The sequence below is a fragment of the Mirounga leonina genome, unplaced genomic scaffold (assembly GCF_011800145.1).
Source record: "Mirounga leonina isolate KUSES-001 unplaced genomic scaffold, KU_Mleo_1.0 Mir_93, whole genome shotgun sequence".
In the NCBI taxonomy this organism is placed as follows: domain Eukaryota; kingdom Metazoa; phylum Chordata; class Mammalia; order Carnivora; family Phocidae; genus Mirounga; species Mirounga leonina.
This window is the reverse complement of record NW_023270854.1, coordinates 23166157-23188548: the sequence shown is the minus strand read 5'-3', so window position 1 is coordinate 23188548 and position 22392 is coordinate 23166157. Positions and strand designations below refer to the sequence as shown.

The 22392-nt window shown below is 42.2% G+C and overlaps 1 long non-coding RNA gene across 1 annotated transcript; it reads right to left on the bottom strand.

Moving 5' to 3' along the window:
* Nucleotides 1-8577: 8577 nt before the first annotated feature.
* Nucleotides 8578-22319, bottom strand: LOC118004628. The gene is made up of 3 exons (XR_004677647.1): nt 21925-22319; nt 11035-11204; nt 8578-10208 (listed from the first exon to the last, which is right to left on the bottom strand). It is a non-coding gene; the product is annotated as an uncharacterized LOC118004628 (long non-coding RNA).
* Between the last annotated feature and the right edge of the window lie 73 nt (nt 22320-22392).

The window sequence follows — 22392 nt, the reverse complement described above, 5'->3', positions numbered from 1 at the left end:
CTTCAGGCTAAAGATGCCTATAAAACCCCATGTAATGTGGCTGCAGAAGGTATTCTGTAGACAGAACTTTTAATAAAAGCAATCACAAGAGTTTTGCAGTTTTTCTCTGAAAGACAGCCACCCTCCCAGAATTGCTTGTCATTGAATAGATAGATGAGAGGGAGCAGGATTAGAAATAGAAAGAGAAGTAGCCTGAACATCTAGTTGATGGGGAGTGCCTCTGTGTGGTTGAGAGAAACTATTTATACTGTAAAGGAGTTAGCTTGAATGGCAGAGACAGAATGACTAAAATCTGTATGCAATTAGCATATAAATTCTTACCCGACAAGTATATACTGGTATAGACAAGTATGAAGCATTTGATGTTGGGCATAGAAATGGGTGAAGAGAAAGCCCATGTAAAGATCCATTTAGCATAACACGCCAGTATAATAGGAGTCTGTATTTCAGAGAACTAAAACCAAATTGAATGAGCCTAAACAATAACAGAATATACTGATTTCTTATAAGTCAAAAGAACAAGGATGGTACCAACATCAGATGCAACTGGATCCAGAGCTCAAAGGCTATCAGGGTTTTTTCCCTCTCTCCTTCTAACTTTTAACTCTGCTCCCCTCTGTTTATTATCCTGTTTTGCTTATACAGATGGACTTCCTCTATGTAGTCAGAGAGCATGGTTGCCAGCAAGGGCAGACTGATGCTCCATCCTAGCATTGCAATCTCAGCACAAAGAAAGAGCACGGTTGCCATGTATAAATTCTCAGAGAAGGATTGTGGATTGGCCAATGTAGGCCATGTGTCTGCCTGTGGACCAGTCTAAGACTCAAGGGTAACCAAGTGCTAGAACTGATTAATTCTTGCTCATGTCTCCACATTCAAATCAAAGCAGGTGGAGTCTAATTACCAGAAAATTGGTAGTGAGGAATCTGGCTGGGCTATCACAGTCCATTACATCCATAGTTCCCAAATTTACCTGAGGATAAAAATCACCTTGACCCTTGTTATAAAACAGATTCCTAGACTCCTCACTCAGACCAGTTGGAATCAGAACGTACAGGAGAGACAGATGGTAACTTGGATATTTAACAAGTACTCCAAGTGTGTTAGTTTCCTATGGCCACTGTAACAAATTACCAACATCTTAGTGGCTTAAAACAACATGAAGGTACTGTCCTGTAGTTCTGGAGGCCAGAAGTCCAAAATCAGTGGACTAATGTCAAGGGGTTGATAGAACTGTTTTCTTCTGGAGGTTCTGAGAGAAGAATCTGTTTGTCTTTTTCAGCTTCTAGTGGCTTTCTGGTGGTGTTCCAGTGGCCCCTTCCTCCATCCTCATAGTGCAACATTCCAATCTCTCCTTCCATCATGACATCATTTTTTACTCTGACTTATCCTGTGTCCCTTTGATGAGGACCATTGTGATTACCTCACGGCCCCCCAGAATAATCCAGGATTATCTCTCCACCTCAAGATCCTTAACTTAATCACATCCACAAAGTCCCTCTTGCCATGTAATGTAATATTCATAGGTTCCAGGGATTAGGAACGGACATAGTTGGGCCATTATTCATGCTACCATACCATGTAATTATTATTAGGTAAATTTGAGAAACACCACAAGGAATGGCTAGTTAATATTAGAACTGCAATGTAAATATTCCAAACCACAAATATACAAGCATAATTAATTATTTAACTGTATATAATATATAGATGCCCAAACTGGGTGGCCCAAACACCACATTTTTGCATGTATCAATAATTCATGCTATTTTATTTTTGTGTAGTAGACCACTGAATGAATTTACCACAATCTGTTTGAATATTCACCCATGGATGGACAGTTGGCTTATTTCCTTTTCTGTTTATTTTGAATAAAGCTACTATGAACATTTGTGCACAAGTCTTTATGAAGACATTATGTTTTCATGTGGGGGTGGGGTAAATATCTACAAGTGGAATTGCTGGGTCATATGATGAATGTATATATCACTTTTTAAGATACTGCCAGACTGTTTCCCAAAGTGACTGTAACGATTTTACTCTCCTCCTAGTATTCCAGGTGCTCCACATCCTTGTCAACACTTGAGATGGCAAATCTTTTTAATTTTAGCTATCCTCGTGGCCATAAAGAGGTATCTCATTGTGGTGGTGTTGGGTTTTTTTAAGTAGCTCTACACCCATTATGGGGCCTGAACCCATGACCCAGATGTGGTGAGTCGCAAGCTCCACCAACTGAGCCAGCCAGGAGCCCCTCATTGTGGTTTTAACCTGCATCTCACTGATGACTATTATAAGTGAGCCTCTTTTCCTGTGCTTTCAGCCATTTGTATATCTTCTCTTGGCATTTTTTGGCCATTTTTATTTGTACTGTTTCTCCCCATCACCCTTTCCCAATTTTTTTTTGAGATCCTATTAATGCAAATGCCCTTGAGGCAGCAGTGGTACCTCCATAGGAGGTGGTTTCTGCTAAGTGAAGCCTTGGGAGGAAGGGATGATGGTAGATGAGGTTGGGGAGGCTGGGGACAAGGGGGGTTCATGCTTAGGGCAGAGTGAGGAACAACGAGGGGCTCTGGATCTGGAAAGTCAAGACTAGAGCTGCTGTTGATTGGGTGGAAATGAAAGGGTACACTGTGTTGTTGCTGCTAGAAGTTTTAACCTGGATGTGACTGACAACAGGGTTTGCTTTGGCGATCACTTGCCTTGTGAAATTGCATATCTAGATCCCTTTTGCCAACCTCATTACCGCCAGGTGAAAATGTCTGAGAGCCACTTGGAAATAAGAATTTGCCAGAACGGATGGGACCGAAGAACAAATATTTGACTGATTCCTGAATGGAACTCACTCGATTCTCACAACAGCCTTAAGTTTCTTTTGAGGGTAAAAGCTCAGGAGTGGAACTGCTGGGTTTCAGGGATACTTCATCCTATTTCCGTAATGCCAACTGCTCTCTGAATGACTGCCCAATTTACGCTCCACTCCCACCAGGAGCACCTTAAACGTCCTGTGCCCCACTCACTGCCGGCAGGGAATGATATCTGATTCTCCTTTTTCTTTCTTCCAATCTGAGACATGTAAAATGGTATTTAGCTTTAATTTACATTTCGCTGATTACTAATGAGCTTAAACATCTTAGTAGACTTGTTAGTCATTCAGATTTCTCCTGTGAATTGCCTCATCATATCCTATGCTCATTTTGTTTTCTGTTGGATTTCCTGTCTTTTCCTTAAAGCTATCTTGGAATTTTTAAAATATTATAAATCTTTATTTTGTGTTGATTTTGAATATGACAAACAACTTTTCCCAATTGATCACCTATTAATTGTGTTTATGATGGCCTCCATAAGACAGAAATAATTTAATCAAATCTGTGGATTTTTTTTTTGGTCCCCTTAAAATTTGTACATTTGGCATCTTTTTTTTTTAAGATTTTATTTATTTATTTGACAGAGAGAGACAGTGAGAGAGGGAACACAAGCAGGGGGAGTGGGAGAGGGAGAAGCAGGCTTCCCGCCAAGCAGGGAGCCTGATGCTGGCTCGATCCCAGGACCCTGGGATCATGACCTGAGCCAAAGGCAGATGCTTAATGACTGAGCCACCGGGTGCCCCACATTTGGCATCTTTTTTAAAGAAAATTTTCCCACCCCTGAAGTCCCAGCAATATTCTTCTACATTTCCTTCTATTGGCTTTATAATTTAGTTTTTCAAATTTAGGACTTTAATCTGCTTCAAGGATTTTTTTTTTTTTTGCATATGTTGTGAGATTCAACTGAATTTTTCTCCTTAGAGTGAGACAATTTTCCTGTCTATCTACTAAATAATTCATCTATTTCCCACTGATTAGTGATGTCTTTCTATCCCAAGTTCCCCATACTAATACCTGCTCTATTTGCTCTTCTTGTGCCAGTACCACACTGCTCTGATTATTTTAGATTTCAAATATGTCTCATTATTTGGTAGGGTGCATTCCCCTCCCTTTTGCTCTTCTTTGGAGATGTATCTTAACTATTTGTAGATACGTGTTCTTCCATGTATATTTTAGAATCAAATTCTCTTCACCTAGAATTATGATGCAATTTCGTTTAATTTATAGGTTAATATTGGGAGAATTGCTATTTTTATAACCTTAAACTCTTCTAGCAATGAACATAACAATATGTTCTTGTTTATTCAGGTTTTTTTTATGCCTTTTAATTGAGTTTTACATTATTATGTGCGTTATTTGGTAGTTTAGTTTCTATATATTTTATAGTTTTATAACTACTATAAATGGTATCTTGTTTACTGGGTTTTGAAGGTGTAGAGGAATGCTATTGATCTCTGTATGTTGCCCTGCTATGTGGCAACCTTCCTGAACTTGTGTGAAATCTAATAATTTGTTAATTCCCTTGGGTTTTCCATATAATTGACAATAACATGTTTCTCTCTTTCCAATCCTTGAACTCTCTCTTTCTCGTGGCATTACATTGGTCAGTCCTCTATTTTTGTGTCAGACGGCAGTGGCGGTTAACCGGTCTGTTTTGTTTCTGAATTAAAAGTGATCATGTCTGGGGCGCCTGGGTGGCTCAGTTGGTTGAGCGACTGCCTTCGGCTCAGGTCATGATCCTGGAGTCCAGGATCGAGTCCCGCATTGGGCTCCCTGCTAGGCAGGGAGTCTGCTTCTCCCTCTGACCCTCCCCCCTCTCATGTGCTCTCTCTCATTCTCTCTCTCTCAAATAAATAAATAAAATCTTTAAAAAAAAAAGTGATCACGTCTAAGGGTTGACCATCTAGGGTCTTTGATTTCTAGATCCTCTTTTAAAGGGCTACCTGATTAGGTCAGGCTCACCAAGGATAATCTTCTTGATTAATTAATTAATTAATGTATTTTGTAAGATTTTATTTATTTATTTGAGAGAGAGAGAAAGAGCATGAGCGGGGGTGGGAGGGGCAGAGGGAGAGAGAGAAGTAGCGTCCCTGTGAGCAGGGAGTCAATGCGGGGCTCCATCCCAGGACCCTGGGATCACAACCTGAGTGGAAGGCAGATGCGCCGCCCAGGCGCCCCTTGATTAATTTAAAGTTTACTGATTTCAGAACTTTAATTATATGTGTAAAATCCCTTCATATCCTTTCTTATCATATCCCTTTGCCATATAATGTGACCTAATCACAGGAGTGATATCTCATCATATTCATAGGTGCTGCCCACTCTCAAGGGGAAGAGATTATTCAAGGGTTTGTCTCTGTTGGGATCATATTAGAATTCTGTCTACCACATACTTCCAATTCAAATTCAGGACTATGTAACCTCATCTACATAACATCTATATCTCCTTTCTGTCATGTTAAGTCTCAGTTCTCAATAACACCAATATAATTACTCATTTGCTTTATCCTGCAATACACACCACTAACAGTCTCAGAATACTAATGCCAAGACTCTACCATCAATGTGATTGACAAAAATAGTTTTCAAGATTTGTATGTGTAGGGGTACCTGGGTGGCTCAGTCGTTAAGTGTCTGCCTTCGGCTCAGGTCATGATCCCGGGGTCCTGGGATCAAGCCCCGCATCAGGCTCCCTGCTCGGCGGGAAGCCTGCTTCTCCCTCTCCCACTCCCCCTGCTTGTGTTCCCTCTCTTGGTGTGTCTCTCTCTGTCAAATAAATAAATAAAATCTTAAAAAAAAAAAAAGATTTGTATGTGTATGTGTATGTTTGTATTGCAGTTCTTTTGTCCTTAGGCTATGTCCCACTAAGAATGTAGAGTCAAGTTCCTTGTTTTAAAGTCACTTCCAATAGCTCCTCCATGTGCCAACAACTTGAAACAGTGAGGTTCATTTGTTTCAATTTGTGTTCACTTCTTGGGGATTGCTTTTTTTTTTTTTTTAAGATTTTATTTATTTGACAGAGAGAGACACAGTGAGAGAGGGAACACAAGCAGGGGGAGAGGGAGAGGGAGAAGCAGGTTCCCCACTGAGCAGGGAGCCCAATGCGGGGCTCGATCCCAGGACCCTGGATCATGACCTGAGCCGAAGGCAGATACTTCACCGACTGAGCCACCCAGGCACCCCTTAGGGATTGCTTTTTAACTTAAATTTAATTTTATTTCATAATTTTGTTAAAGATATACATAATTTTACAGTAAAACTCACACAAGGTACATTTAGAGCATTCTGGTTTCTTGTTCCTAAAAAAAAAATTTTTTTTTTAACTTAGTTTCCCATTGTTTTTTAATATAGGCAAATATGTATATATGTTTCTATCTGATGGGGCAGGGGGATCTCATCACAATTTCAAAATTTTTAATGGTTATTTTCTATTTAAAGTTTTGTGTTTCTCTTTGGGTCTATAGGTGTTTTCTGTTTTTCCAGCTGTGTATCCCTCTCATTGATGTTTTCGAATTTATTAGTGTGTAGTAGTTCATAATCTTTTTTTTTTAATTATTTTATTTTTTTTTACATTTTTTTAAATTCTTATGTTAATCCCCATACATTACATCATTAGTTTTAGATGTAGTGTTCCATGATTCATTGTTTGTGCGTAACACCCAGTGCTCCATGCAGAATGTGCCCTCCTCAATACCCATCACCAGGCTAACCCATCCTCCCACCCCCCTCCCCTCTAGAACCCTCAGTTTGTTTTTCAGAGTCCATCGTCTCTCATGGTTCGTCTACCCCTCCGATTTCCTCTGCTTCATTCTTCCCTTCCTGCTACCTTCTTCTTCTTTTTTTTTTCTTAACATATATTGCATTATTTGTTTCAGAGGTACAGATCTGAGATTCAACAGTCTTGCACAATTCACAGCGCTTACCAGAGCACATACCCTCCAGTTCATAATCTTTTTAAAAACACCTATTTTGCCTGTAAATTATTTTTCCCTTTTAATTTTGTGTTCTATTTACTTGTATATCTTCCTGCTTCTTACTGATCTTATGATGGGATTTTTTTTATTATGTTAATCACCATACATTACATCATTAGTTTTTGCTGTAGTGTTCCATGATTCATTGTTTTGATGGGATTTTTTTAAAATCATCTTTTGATTTTGTTATTCATATTTATTGCTTTTGTCCCCGCTCCCCCAGCACCTCACACCATTGATTTTTGCCATATCTTTATTATTTCCTTCCTGCTTATTTCTTTGGGGTTTTGCACTGAACACTTAGCTCATTTGATTTCAATATTTCTTATTTGTTAAATAAATGTATATAACACTACAAATCCCCTTTAACTACTACCTTATGTACACTTTGACACATGGTACTTTCATTATATTTTGTAATTTCCTTTATTATAATCTCTTTATTCTAATATTTAGTAGTATTTTTTACATCTCCAGATTTTTAGGAGTTTGAAACTATTCTTTTATTTATTTTTTATTTCTTTAAAAGATTTTATTTTTGACAGAGAGAGAGAGAACACAAGCAAGGGAAGCAGCAGGTGGAGGGAAAGGGAGAAGCAGCCTCCCCACTCAGCAGGGAGCCTGATGAGGGGCTCCATCCCAGGACCCCGGGACCACGACCTGAGCCGAAAGCAGACGCTTAACTGTCTGAGCCACCCAGGTGCCCCGAAACTATTCTTAAAAAAAAAAATTATTTATTTATTTTAGAGAGAAAGAGGGAGCAAGTGGGGGGAGGAGCAGAGGAAGAAGGAGAAAAGCAGACTCCCAGTGGAGCAGAGCCTGACCACGATGCTGGCCCAACCCCAGGACCCTGAGATCATGACCTGAGCCAAAATCAAGAGACCACGCTTAACCTACTGAGCCACCCAGGGGCCCCTTGAAGCTATTCTTTTGTTAATGATTTCCAAATTTATTGTATTGTGATAGAGAACATGGGCTGTATGATGTTGATTTTTTAAAATTTACTGAGGTGCATGACTAGTAGGTGACTGATCTTTGGAGTCTCCCATATATTCTTGAAAAAAATGTATATTCTTTATTTGTTAAGTATAAAGCTTTTTATTAGATTGAGCTCACTAATTGAGTCATTCATTTGACTTCCACTGCATATAAAGTCTTCTTTGTCCCTTATGATGTTTTCCACCTGAAAGTCCATTTTGGGTGATATTAAAATTGCTACTCTGGAGGTTTTTTGGTTCATATTTACCCTGTATCTCTTTTTCCATCTCTTAATATTCAAAGAATGATTCCCTGGGCACTTTCCTGGCCAGTACTGTACAATAGCACGGCAAGCATCAGGATGCCCTTGAGCTAAGTTCAGCCCCTCAGCTCGAAGGAGGGGAGCCTCAGCTGTCTCTGACCCTGCCCGGCACCCTGCTCATTTTCTTACTTTCCTCTCCCACATCTGTCTTCTTCATTTTCATATTCCTATCTTGTAGCACACTGCCTGACATCTGGTAGGCACACAGTCAATATTTGTTCAGTGAATGGAGCATACAGCCTTGTTAGGAAAATAAGACACCCTGAAGAATAGTTAGAATTTATGGAGCACTGACTACATGCTAAACCTTCTCCTCCCGTATTACCTCTCTGATCTTAACTCCTACCTTGCTCCTCTCTTGTACCCTACCCTAGCTGCACGGGTGTTACTGTTGTTCTGTGAACACATCGACCTCATTGCTGCTTCAGGATCTTTACACCTGCTCTCCCCAGATGTTTGCACAGCTCACTCCTTTGCATCATTCAGATCCCTGCTCAAATGTCACCTCTTCAGACATCCTTCCGGAGTCACCCCATCTAAACTACTACTCCGTACCTCTCCTAATCTAATCACTCTCTATGGTCTTTTCTTAAAATAGCAATTATCACTAAAATGATTTGTTTGGCTACATGTTTACTGTCTGTCACCCACCAGAACGTAAGTACTTTGAGGACAAGGAGTTTGTCTTGTACACCACCATACCCTCCTCTACAGTAAGTGCCTGGTAAATAGTAGACACCAGTAAATTTTTGTTGGATGAGAAAATTTTCCTTTAATGCTCAGGGAAATAACATTTGCAACAAGTGTGATTATACCTACTTTTATAGAGGAAGTAATTAAAGCCAAGAAAGGTTCAGTAGCTTGCCCAGGGGCACACAGCAATGGAGCCAGGATTTGAACACGAGCTCATTTGACTCCAAAGCCCATCCCTAATCTCTACCTCTGTGCTACTGTCTGCAAATGAAGTAGAATGTAAACACACAGGACACTAGGAAATCAAGGGCCAGAAGGGTGGCTTGTGGCTTTTTGGATGAGATCAGCTGGGCTGGAGTGGTTGGTAGGGGAGAGCTGGGCCTCTGGGTGAGACGTGGAATGGTGGAGGGAGGGAGGGAGGGAAGGAGGGCAGGCAAACCCTGGGCCCCGGGCCTGGGCTTGTCCACGTGGCCTTCTCCCTGGCTGAGGAATCAGTTGGGACTTGCTCCTGGGGGGAGCCGTGAGAATGGAGGGCAGGCTGTAGGGGAGGACGGCACAAGCCTGCACTCCTGGGCCTTTGGGTCAAACCCTCCACAAAGAACCCGTGCCCTGGAGTCAGGCCCGGCATTCTAACGAACCCGCGTGGCCTCGGGCAAGTTCAGACCTACCCGCAGCGCCCCTGCCAGGCCAGCCATCTGTGAGCTGGAGAGGGCCGGCCGGGCATCCGGGCTGCAGAGGCGCTTCGGAGCCAGGGCCTCTTTCGTAGACGGGATCGGTGGTACTGTTGAACGAACTGGGAGCCGACCCCGGAGCCAGCTTCCCTGAAGAGCGGGCGGGAAGAGAGCGCCACGGCCGCCAGTGGCCTGGGCTGCCTGCGGAGGCTGGGGAGTTCGCACTTCCTTGCCGTAACAGACGCGCGCGCGCGGGGGCGCAGGGGGCCCGGCCGGGGAGGAGGCTCCGTGGGCAGCAGCGCTCCCCACACGGGGGTCACCGTGCGTGGGCGGCAGGGGGCGGAGGGCAGGAAGCGTGGGGACAGTTCAAAGGCAGCAGCTGGGTGCAGCTTGTCAGAAGGGCCCGGGAAGTGAAAGTCCACCAGTCAAGGGAAAGGGGAAGAGAAAACAGCAGGGAGGGGAGGTGGCAACAGCCACTGCGGGCAAGGGAAAGGCAGGTGTTGTGGGAGCTTCGGCGGGGCACCTTTTCCTGGAGGAGGGGGCGGCAAGGCTGAGTCTTGGAACCAGCGTCGTGCATCCTTCACACAGCCTGCTCCCGAGGAGCAGATGCCGGGTAAGGGCTGTTCAAACGCGCGCAGCATCCTTCTTCTCCTTCAAATTCCTCATTTCCACCCCTGAAAAGGTGGCACTTGATTATCCGTGAACCCTTTAAAAGAAAAGAGTAACTGCAATTTTCATCCAAGGTAAAGTTAATTACTTTCCTCAAGGCTGTCTTCCGAGAAAAATGCTCTAAAAATAAGAAAAGATTTTGGTGATGTTAGGATAAGATGTTTCCCCCCCTCAGAGTTGAAAGCTCAAACCCTTTGCACAAATATTCATTATCAGATTCTTTTATCACTAAAAGGATGCCAACTCGACCTTTTTAAGAAACGTTTTGTTTTTGCCTTTGATGAAATTGTTCTTTCCAGCACGCTCCTCCCTGCAATGTTCCCTCTTGTGCCTGTGACACCGAGTGAGACAGATGCCACATTCACTTGTTTGGACCACAAACTGTGTAGTTTTAAGGCTGATTAGGAGTCTACTAGGGGAACAGAAAGGCTGGATAAATTCTAGGTGGTTCAATTAATGTTCGTCGCCATCCAGTTCCTCACCCGAAATAAAGCATGGCACCCGGCAGGCTCACTCTGCATGTTTCCCCGAACGAAGGCAGGTTGGAAAAAAGAAAGCAGAGCTTAGCATTGAAAAGCACTGGAAGTAGGTGGCATTGCCAGTGTGGACTGCCTCCTAAATCAGTTAGTGTTCCTTCCCATCCCCCTCCTCAGGAAGCTGTGCATTTGAGGCCCTAGAGGTCTGGACTCTTGGGTCCAGGGTCTTGCCTCTAGAACTCTGGTCCAGAGACCAGCTGTATCACCTCCTCTAGGAGCCTGTTAGAGATGTGGATGCTCCACTCCTACCTTGGAGTCACTGAATCAGAATCTGCACGATCATGTTAAAGATCATGTTCAAGTGGAAGAAACGCTGTTTGATGGTACCTGGGCCACTTCCTTTCAGAGGCACCTGGTCAGGAGGCCCTTCAGGGTCTTGGCTTCAGCTCTGGGCTGCAGGACAGCTCCACACTGCACTCTGTACGGAGGGCTGGAGGCCGCAGAGGGTTCGGATTCCAGCTCTCCTATTAAAGGAACTTCATTACATGGGCAAGTGACTTAAAAAGTAAAAAGAAAAAAAAAAAAAAAGAAAAAGAAATCAGTCTTACAGAAAACTTATAAGAATAGTACAAAAACTTCTGCATATCCTTTACCCTGATTCACCAATTGTTAACATTTTTCTCTCTACTTATATATTATTTTGGAACTAATGGAGGGCTAGTTCTACACACAGGTCTGCCTGTCCCCTTAATACTTCAGTGAGGACTTACTAAGAATAAGGACATTCTCTTATGTACTGAAACACCAGGGCCAGATTCAGGAGGAGGCAAACAACATCTGATCAGTGGCCCTGAGAGGGCTTCCTAGGAGCCTTGCTCACCACACCCGAATGCTGGCCCTGCACACTATACTTGCCCAAATCAGGAAACCTACATGGATTCAATACTATTATCTAGTCTACTGTCCATATTCCAGTTGTGTCATTTGTCCCAATAATGTCCCATTTTTTCCATACCCAACTCAAGATCATGCACAGCATTTCATTGTCATGTCTATTGGGTCTCCTTCAGTCTGGAAGAGTTCTTCAGTCTGTTTTCCATGACATTGACATTTTTGAAAACTACGGACCAATTATTTTATAGAATGTTCTTCAATATGGCAACAAGTTATTTTTAATCTCTTGATAGTTCAGTTTTACCACCTATAGATTGAGAATAGTTCCTGCTTCATGTTGAATTGAATAAATTCAGACATCTTATAGACTTGACATATGACAGGTGTACGTGGATTTAAAAAGTTAGCTAATGCCGATTAGGTTCTTGTCAGTACCACGTTAAGTGCTTTACAGGCATGATCTCACTGGATCCTCCCTACAACTCAGTGACACAGGCTTTGTTTTTGTCCCTGTTTCACAGGTGAAGAAACTGAGACTTAGAATGATTTGTCCACTGTCTAAAAGCTAGTAAGGAGTGGGGTGCCTGAGTGGCTCAGTCGTTAAGCGTCTGCCTTCGGCTCGGGTCATGATCCCAGCGTCCTGGGATCGAGCCCCATATCGGGCTCCCTGCTCATCAGGAAGCCTGCTTCTCCCTCTCCCACTCCCCCTGCTTGTGTTCCCTCTCTCGCTGTGTCTCTCTCTGTCAAATAAATAAATAAAATCTTAAAAAAAAAAAAAAAGCTAGTAAGGAGTAAAATGGGGACCTGAACCAAGTCAGCCTGCCTCCAAGGACTATTTGCTTAGTAACCTTGCTAGTGATGCTTACCTAAAATGTTAAGTTTTGGTTGTTTATTTGTTTTTAAATATTTATTTATTTATTTTAGAGAGAGAAGAAAACACAAGCAGGGAGGGGCAGAGGGAGAGGGAGAGAATCTCAAGCAGATTCCCCGCTGAATGTGGAGCCTGACTCAGTGCTCAATCTCAGGATCCTGAGATCATGACCTGAGCTGAAATCAAGAGTTGGATGTTTAACCGACTGAGCCACCCAGGTGCCCCAAAATGTAAGTTTTTAAGATAAAATTTATATAACATAAAATTTACCATTTTATTCATTTTATTTTCCCCCAACTTTATTATAAAGAGATATAATTGACATACATTGTGTAAGTTTAAGGTATACAACGTGATGATTTGGTACAAGTATACATTGTGAAGTGAGTACCATTATAAGGTTAGTGACACATCATTCACCTCACATTATGACAATTTTTTTTAGGTGGTGGGAATATTTAAGATCTCAGCAGCTTTCAAGTATATAATACAGTCTTGTTAACTAAAGTCACCATGCTACATGTTAGGTCCCTAGAACTTACTCATCTTGTAACTGGATGTTGGTACCCTTGGACCAACATTTCCTCATGTCTCCCCCAGCCCTTGGTAACCACCATTTGACTCTCTGTTTCTATGAATTTTAACCATTTTATTTATTTGTTTGTTTATTTATTAATTTTTATTGAAGTATAGTTGACACACGTTACATTAGTTTCAGGTGCACATGTTTTAACTATTTTAAAGTGTACAACTCAGTCTCTTTTAATATATTCCCAGTGTTGTACAACCATCAGCACTAATTCCAGAACATTTCCATTACCTCAAAAAGAAACCCGTGTCTTTCAGTTCCCCTCCTCCTATCCCCGGATAACCACTAATCTGCTAATCTTCTTTCTGTTTCTATGGATTTGCATACACACACAATGGAATACTACTGAACAATAAAAAGGAGCTAACTACTGATATACACAGGAACATTCTGGATCTCAAAAACATCACGCGGAGTGAAAAAATCCAGATGCAAAAAATTACGTGTTGTAAGATTCCATTTATATGGAATTTCGGAAAAACCAAAACCTTAAAAACAGGAAGCATGGCAGTGGTTGCCTGGGGCCAGGAATATGGGGGTGGGGATTGACTTGACTGCAAAGGGGCAGAAGGCAGTTTTTTGGAGCGAAGGCAGTGTTCTAAACTGGATTGTGTGATGTATACCTTTACCCAAATTCATCCAACTCTCTATTTTAAAAAGTTTATAAATGTAAATTATACCTCAGTAAAACTGTAAAAACCCAAACATATCTGTCCTCCACACTTATCAGCATATCTTCCTTCATAGTCTGGCTCCAGATCTCTTTCCAGCCTCACCTCTCACCTCTTACCTCTCTCTATGCATTCAGTCAACAAACATTCTCTGACACTTGCTGTGTGGAAAGCCCTCAAGAGAACCTCTGTCCTCAGGGAACTCACAGCCTAGTCAGAGCAGAAAGACAGGGCACCCAATCCTGATAAACATCAGGGATCCTAGAAGATCACGGAGTCTTTTTTTTTTTTTTTTAGCTTATATATTTTTTTAAAGTAATCTCTACACCCATCATGGGACTCAAACTCATGACCCCGAGATCAAGAGTCCCATGCTCTTCCGACTGAGCCAGCCAGGCGCCCTTGATTATCGATAGAGTCTTAAAGGAGAGGGATGAGCATATACATTCCAGTCACTTTGAATTTCAAGTTTGAATCAAGTTTCAGTTTAATTTTTTGAAGAGGTAATGCATTTACAGGGTTCAAGAATAAAAGAAATTATACAGTGAAAAATTTCCTCCCATCCAGTTCCCACTCTACCCCATACAACCATTGTTGTTATAAACACATATTATTTTTCCTTCTTTTTAACAGAAAAGATAGCATAATATACACATTGTTTTGGACTTCATATTGTCATTTGGCAGTAAACCTTTGAGATCTTTCCATAAGGGTACAGTGAAAATCACCACTTTAATCATAGCTATATAGTATTTCATTGTATGGATGTGCCATAATTTATTTTATCCAGTCTCCTTTGGGTAAACATTTGAGTTTTTCCAACAGCCTGTTATGGCAAACAATGTTATAATGTGTACCCTCTTATAAGTGGTATATTGTGTGTTGTTTTGTTCGTATATGGCAAGTATATCCATGGCTATATATTGAATTCTTTTTTCAACCATTCCACAAACACACCAACCACTTTCATATCCGTAGGCTGTTTTCTCTGCCTTGAAAGTCTTCATTCAGTCCTTTTCTACTGGCAAACTCCTACTTTACCTCAAAGTCCAGTTCAAATGTCACTTTCTTGTGAAGGCTTCTGAACTCCTGCAGGCAAGATTAGGTTGCTCCTTCTCTTTTTTTCTCACAGTATTCCATGTCCATATCATCAGAATGATCTATTAATACTTCATTCTTGCCTCACTAGACTGGGAGCTACTCAAGGGCATGGACTACAGTAAATTTATCTCTGAATCCCTTAGTAATTTGTACCTGGTAAGTATTGAATAAAATGCGCATTGCATGAATGGTTAGGGCTGACAGAGGGGTTTGTACTGCTCCTGTCCCTTGCTTTCAGCTGCCTCTTGGTCTCTGTTACTACTTCGAGGACTGTGGCCAGACAAAGGTGTGCTGTGATTTCCCTTCCTCTCCCACCTAATTCCTTCCTTCCTGCCTCCACCCCTTCCCTACCCTTGGGATTCTGTCCACAGCTGCCTTTGTGGCCCTTGCTGGATCTGGCATGGATAGCAGTTATTATAGTTTTCAGTACATTAAAATAAATAAATAAAATGGAGCATTGGCTCTATGCATCTGCTCTTTTCTTCATCAAGTCTTTGGCCTCCTATAAAGCTGAAAGAACACATCACTTGAGAGTCAAATGCACATCAATCACCCTCAAACCTAATTTCCTGCACTTTAAGTCAAAGGAGATGACAGAGTTTACTATAGTGCTTTAGGAATGTGGGAAATGCTTATAGTGTTAGGTTAATCAATGTTAAATGATTTTCAAGGGCAACTTAGATTCTTTTTTAAAAACATTGGGTTAACTCTGAAATGTCATGATGCTAACTCATGCCTGGAGCTGTCAATTGCTAGGTCACTTACGTATTAAAAATTTTTCTATTTCTTCCTTACTGGGCAGGGCTGGAGGTGGGAGCTCTCTGTCCCCACCTCTGGAATGAAAAGGCAAAAGCTCTATATTCTCCTTACCCTGGAGAAGCTCCAAGTCAGGGAGGTGAGCCATCAAAGAAAACAAAAGGGAAAGAAAGCTTTCAAGCCTTTGCCTGCCCAGCTCAGAGATGGATATAGGATTGAGATGTTTCACCTGAAGAAGTCTCAGGAAAGGTGGTAGCTTAGGTCGCTTGGAGTGCTTTGGGACTGTGGTCTTCAAAATTTCTTGCTTGCATGTCTCTTAAAAGAAATTTGAGAAACCATGTTTTTTCTTGTACTTTTAAAGGTCATATCTCAAATGTTTCATCTTAAGTTTAAATAATGGCAAAGTTTGTTATTTCTGGCATAATAAGTATTGGCATTTTAAAATAAGATTGTTACATCATTCTGTAAGTGTATCAAGGGAATCTAAATATCATAATGTACCTATCATCCATTTAAAAAATACATGAACAAGCTTTTCTTAAAAAGAAATTCTACATCACTCTTTTTCTCCTTATCTTGTATTTCCATTCCACTTGCCCCTAAACATTATAATAGGAGAGTTTAGGCTGGAAAGTCTTTTATTGATCACCCTATCATATTTCCCTAAAAATTAAAAAAAAATCTTTGAGTCACTAAGTTTAAAACATTCATCTTGACTGTATTATTAATATAATTTTGAGGGGCGCCTGGGTGGCTCAGTTGGTTAATTGTCTGCCTTTGGTTCAAGTCATGATCTCAGGGTCCTGGGATCGGGCCCTGAGTAGGGCTCCTTGCTCAGGGGGGAGTCTGCTTCTCCCTCTGCCTCTGGTCCCCCATTGTGCTCACTCTTTCTCTGTCTCTCTCTAAAAAATAAAATCTTTAAAAAATGCTATTTTGAATACCTACTTGGTATAAACAACATAAAATATTATAAGTTCTGATGAACTATTAAAATTAAAATTTAGAATATTTTTTGCTGGAATAAGATACAGTTCAGATCAACTCTATCTCTAGTTTTCATTGTTTATGGATAGAAGCATGAAACACCTTGTTCATTTATTCAACAAATATTTATCAAGCACCTCCTATTTGTCAATAGTAACTCTAGTCACTTGGGATATATTAGTAAACATTATGGGACAAATCCATGCCCTCATGGACTTTACATTCTAGTGGAGGTAATAGATAATAGGCAATAAACATAAATATAAGTAAATAATACAGCATATTAGAAGAGCTATGAGGAAAGATAGAGCAGGGTAAGAGGGATCTGGGGTGTAGCATAGGGTTCAAAATGAGTTGTGATTTTATTTTATTTATTTATTTTTTAAAGATTTTATTTATTTATTCATGAGAGACAGAGAGAGAGGCAGAGGCAGAGGGAAAAGCAGGGTCCCTGCAGAGCAGGGAGCCTGATGCGGGACTCGATCCCAGGACCCTGAGATCATGACCTGAGCCGAAGGCAGACGCTTAATGGATTGAGCCACCCAGGCGTCCCGAGTTGTGATTTTAAAAAGGTTAGGGTCAGCCTCATTGAGAAGATGACATTTGGCTAAAGATGGTTAGGGAGTTAGTACTGCAGATATCTGGGTGAAATATGTGCCAGGCAGACGGAAGAGCCAATGCAAAGGCCCTAACTCAGGAATGTGGCTGGTATTTTCTAGGATCAATAAAGGACGTTAGTAAGGCTGCAGCAGATGCATCCAGGAGAATAACAGGAGATGAGATTAGAAAGGTAATGATGGGGTGGGGTGGTGATCCAGATCTTATAGAACCCTGTAGACTACTGTAAGGACAAAGACTTTTTATTTTTTTTTATTTTTTTTTAAAGATGTTATTTATTTATTTGAGAGAGAATGAGAGACAGAGAGCATGAGAGGGAGGAGGGTCAGAGGGAGAAGCAGGCTCCTCGCTGAGCAGGGAGCCCGATGCGGGACTCGATCCCGGGACTCCAGGATCATGACCTGAGCCGAAGGCAGTCGCTTAACCAACTGAGCCACCCAGGCGCCCCAAGGACAAAGACTTTTACACTGAGTGAAATGAGGAGCCATTGTAAGGATTTAAGCAGAGGAGTGACATGATTTGACTTATGTTTTAGGAGGATCACTCTGGTTATTATGTAGAGAACAGACTCTAAGGGGTAAGACTGAAAGCAGGGAGAGCTTTTAGAAGACTAATCCAAACATGAGATGGTGGTGGCTCAGACCAGGAGATAGCAGTGGAGATGGTAAGGGATGCTCTGAATCCGGACTAGACATGAGATATAAAAGAAAGAGGGAGGTCCAGCATGACTCTAGGGTTTTTGATCTGTAAATTTGCAGGATGGTCTTGTCATCAACTGAGATAGGAAAATCGGTGGGTTGAACAGGTTTGAGGGAGAATTTTTTTTTTTTTTTTTTCAGTTTGTGGCATAAGTTTGAGATGTATAGTAGACTGCTGGGTATCAGAATCTGGAGTTCAGATGAGATGTCTGGGCTGAATATATAAATTTGGAAATGTCATCATATATGATGATATCATATATCTCTGATGGTACTGAAAGTTAGGAGACTTAATAAGATCACCAATGAAATGAGTATAGATATAAAAGAGAAGAATCCAAGCAATGAGCCCTAGGTCATTGTCATTCCCTAGGTCTGGGAAAAGAGAATCAACAAAGAAGAAATAAGACAGGGAAAGAGGGACCAGTGATGAAGGAGGAAAATTGAGATTATATGGTTAAAAAAAAAAAAAAGGCAAATCAAGTGATTAGCTGTGTTAGCTGTTACAGACAGGTCAATTAAGATGAGAATTGTGAATAGATCATTGGACTTAGGCAATATGAAGTTCATTGTTGACCTTGAATAGTTCTGATAGAGTGGGAAGGATGGAAAGCATGAATGAAGTTGCTTTAAGAGAGGGTGGGACCTGCTCAGCGGGATACCTAAAATATGCCACATATGTAACCTTGTGTGCATTGTTATGATTCTATTACATATGTATATGGTCCTATCATAGGCATTGTATTTGGCATGTTTTTGAACTTTGTATAAATTGTATCATATGGCATGTATTCTGCTACAGAGAGGGGAGAACTAGAGACAGAAAGTATAGAAAACTCTTTTAGAAGTTTTGTTGGAATTGAAGTAGAGAAATGGGGCAGTAGCTGACAGTGGAAATGGGTCAAAGAGATTTTGTATGATTGGAGAAATAACAGTTGCTTATAAGCTGAGGGGAATGACCCAGCATAGAGGGAAGCACTGATAAGATTAGGCAAGCCAAGATTGGGATTTGTTACCTTAGCAGAGGGACTGACTTTGGCTAGGAGCATGGAAAATTCAACTACATAATGGAGGGTAAGGTGGAGAAGAGGTTATAGATGTTGGCATATGGGTATGGGTAGATGAGATCATGGGATTCTGTGGAGATTTTTATCTCATTGCTTCAATTTTCTCAATGAAAAAGGAAGCAAGGTTGTTAACTGAGAAATGAGGATGAAAGGGAAGGAGCTGTAGGTTAGAGGACAGAGAGGTATGAAATCCAGAAGAACAGAGGAGGGAAGTGGGATTCTGGAGCAACACTAATGGCCCATTGGAGGTTAAGAGTGATGAAATTAAAGTGAAACTCACTAGCGTGATTGTGTTTTTCTTTAACCACTTTCAGATGCAGGGGTGCTGGTGTGGAGTAGGTGAGCTGGCTTGATCAGGATTGTGGTTTTGCCGAGCACACACAGCAACGGGGAAGAAAGTACTGGGGTTGAGGGTGTGTGCAAGGGAGTGATGCAGTGATTGGCCAGGGGTTTAAGCTGGGTAAGGATGGGTGAGAGTGGATATGTACTTTGAACAATCGCTGCAACAAAATTTGGAAATATGAGATGGTGTTCAGAGTATAAGATGTTTGAAATCATGATTATGATGAAGTTGCCAAGTTTGATAAGGCTTCCTTCTGTGATTATGCCCATGGGAGTGAGTGGCTGAGTTAGGGTAGGACAAAATCCCTGGAGGAGAAGTCAAAGAACCAAGAGGTCAGGGTATTGGGAAGATCACCCACATGTACATTAAAAGCACCTAGGATTAAGACAGAAGTGGTATTGGAGTGACTGACAGGAGCAAATGGTGAAAATATGAAGAGAAATGGAAGTGACGATGAGGGGTTCTGGATAACAAGATTTAAAGCTGCAGATTAGTAGGGGGAAAAGGGGATGGTCTACTGAGGAGCAAGGAGGACACCTACCCCACTTCCAGGTACAATCTGAGAGGCTTGTGGTCAAAAACACAGTTGCCACTACTTGGGAGGGTGCAGGGGACGCACTGTTCCAGGGGGAAAGTCAGGTTTCCTTTAACCAAGAAAGTGAAGACAACCTGAAGAGAAATTCTGAGGAGGTTGGGGTTGCATGGATTATTATTTGCATAAATAAATAGATGGTGTAGTGGACTCTGATGTGGCCCCACATGATCCCTGCCTCCTGGCATTCGTGCCCTTGTGTGGTCTCCTTCCTTTGAGTGAGGGTGGGACTTGTGATTTGCTTCTGGCCAATTGAGTATGGCAAAGGTGACAGGATGTATGTGATTATGCATACATGATTGTGTTACATAAGGTTGTTACCAGTGTCTTACACGGAGACTCTCCCCCTTGCTGGCTTTGAAGAAGCAAGCTGCCATATTGTAAGTAAGCTTCCACTCCCTATGGAGAGGGCCACATGACAAAGAACTGAAGGGACCTCCAGCTGACAGTGAGCAAGGAACTAAGGCCTTCAGTTCTGCAGCCAGCAGGTAACTGAATGCCGCCAAGAACAGTTTGGAAGTGCATCCTTTCCCAGGCAAACTTCATTCTGTGATCTTGCAGAGGACCCAACTAAATTTGCGGTTAAATTATTATACAGTAATAACTAACACAGATGGCGATGGAAGAGGTTTAGTTACAGCGATGTTACTGTTGGCTCCACACACACCCAATGTGGAGCCCAAGGTGGGGCTTCAACTCATGATTCTGAGATCAAGACCTAAGCTGAGATCAAGAGTTGGATGCTCAACCAACTGAGCCACCCAGATGTCCCTACAGCAGTGTTACTTTTAACTCCTTTTGAGGTATACTGCCTAGAAACCACATGTTGATCTATTAGCAAATCACCTAGTTAGACCTTCCTTCAATTTTGTTGACAGGAAAGAACTGGAAACCACCTGACTTGCAAAAGAATTTATAACCCATTCATTCAGATCATTCACTTTCTCATCACAGACACCAATTTCTGATTTGTCCCTTTGAATTTCCCTGGAGGTTTTTACATTTTGGGTTGGGTGCCTGGGTGACTCAGTCAGTTGAGTGTTGGACTCTTGATTTCAGCTCAGGTCATGATCTCAGGGTTGTGGGTTCGAGCCCCGCATTGGACTCCACTCTCAGCATGGAGTCCGCTTGGGGTTCTCTTGCCCTCTTCCTCTGCTCCTCCCTGCCCTCATTCTCTCTCTCTTAAAAAAAAAAAAATACATCTTGAGTTGATGCACCTTAAGTAATGGGTGAGAGTTTTACTTTGTTCTGTCAGGTGGGAGGACAGTTTTGAAAGAGGACGCTCTGTCCTCAGGTGATTTCTCAAGCTGAACAATTTTATTAAATAGTACATATAGCAATGCAAGTTCTGTAAATGAATTACCTTAAAACTAGTCTTGGAAAGTCTTCCTGAACCCCAGGAGTAATTACCAGTGAAGATGACACTTGTGGAGGCTTTCTAGTAGAAGAGGTAAGAGCACAGGATGTGATGGTGGGGAAGACAGCATGGGAGTAGGGGGTAGGACACTGTGTGTGAAAGGTAGGAGGGTGACCAGACTTAAGAAATGATTTTAGAACTTCCCAGTAATTAGTTTTCATGCGATTCCCCCAATGGAAGTATTTTCTAGGTGTTAGCAAAAAGTAAAATAAAAATTTAAAAATATATAATTAGTATGTGTTTTCTGAAACTTTTTAAATATTAAAGAAATGCATGCATCTTGGAAAACTTTCAAATGAAGTATTAATTCAAAAGCAGAGTTTACCAACCTAGTTAACAGCTGTGTTGTAGGTCCTTGAAGGTCCCTTCCAACTCTGAGGTTCCACCTAAATCTCTTCCGCTCACTTTTCGTAACACCTGACCAGACTCTTAAATGTGTGATTCCTTGACTCTCCTGTGCATCTCTTAAGCCCAAAAGGGATTTGGCAAGTTTAAACACCTTTGGATCTAGTGATCCAGGGCGGGTGGAAAGGGAAGGTGCGGCCATTGCCAGTTTCTTCCCAAAGTAAACCGCTACAACCACCTTCACCCTGGAGCTGGCTGTCCAAGCCTAATTTTTGTGCCCGCAGGTCCTCAAAACACAAGGGCCGGCTGATCGCTATTTATAAACACTTACTGGACGCCCACTCTACTCCGAGCTCTCCCACGCTGCTTGAGTACTTTACTGCAAAGGGATGCCAATTTTTCTGATGAACTCCCTCCAAGCAGCCTTTGTAGGGCAGCGCCCTCAGTCAGTGCCGGAGCCCACAACCGGACTCTTGGGCAGCCAACCGACTGGCGCTGCCTCACGGGCGCAGGCGCAGAGCGATCCTCCCGTCCCTGCGGGCGGGAGGCGGGGGCAGCCGGGAGAAAGGAAAGCTGCGGGGCGCGGGGGGGGGAAGGGCCGAACCCTGAAATTACCCGGATGTGGTCTCCGTTCGCGCATGCTCAGTGTCCTTTCGACAAGTTGGCAGCAACAACACGGCCCTGGTCGTCGTCGCCGCTGCGGTAACGGAGCGGCTCGGGTGGCGGAGCCCGCGTTCGCGCCCGCCCGCTCTCCTCGGGAGGCCCTTCCCGCCCTCCCCTTAACTCCACGGCCGCCCAG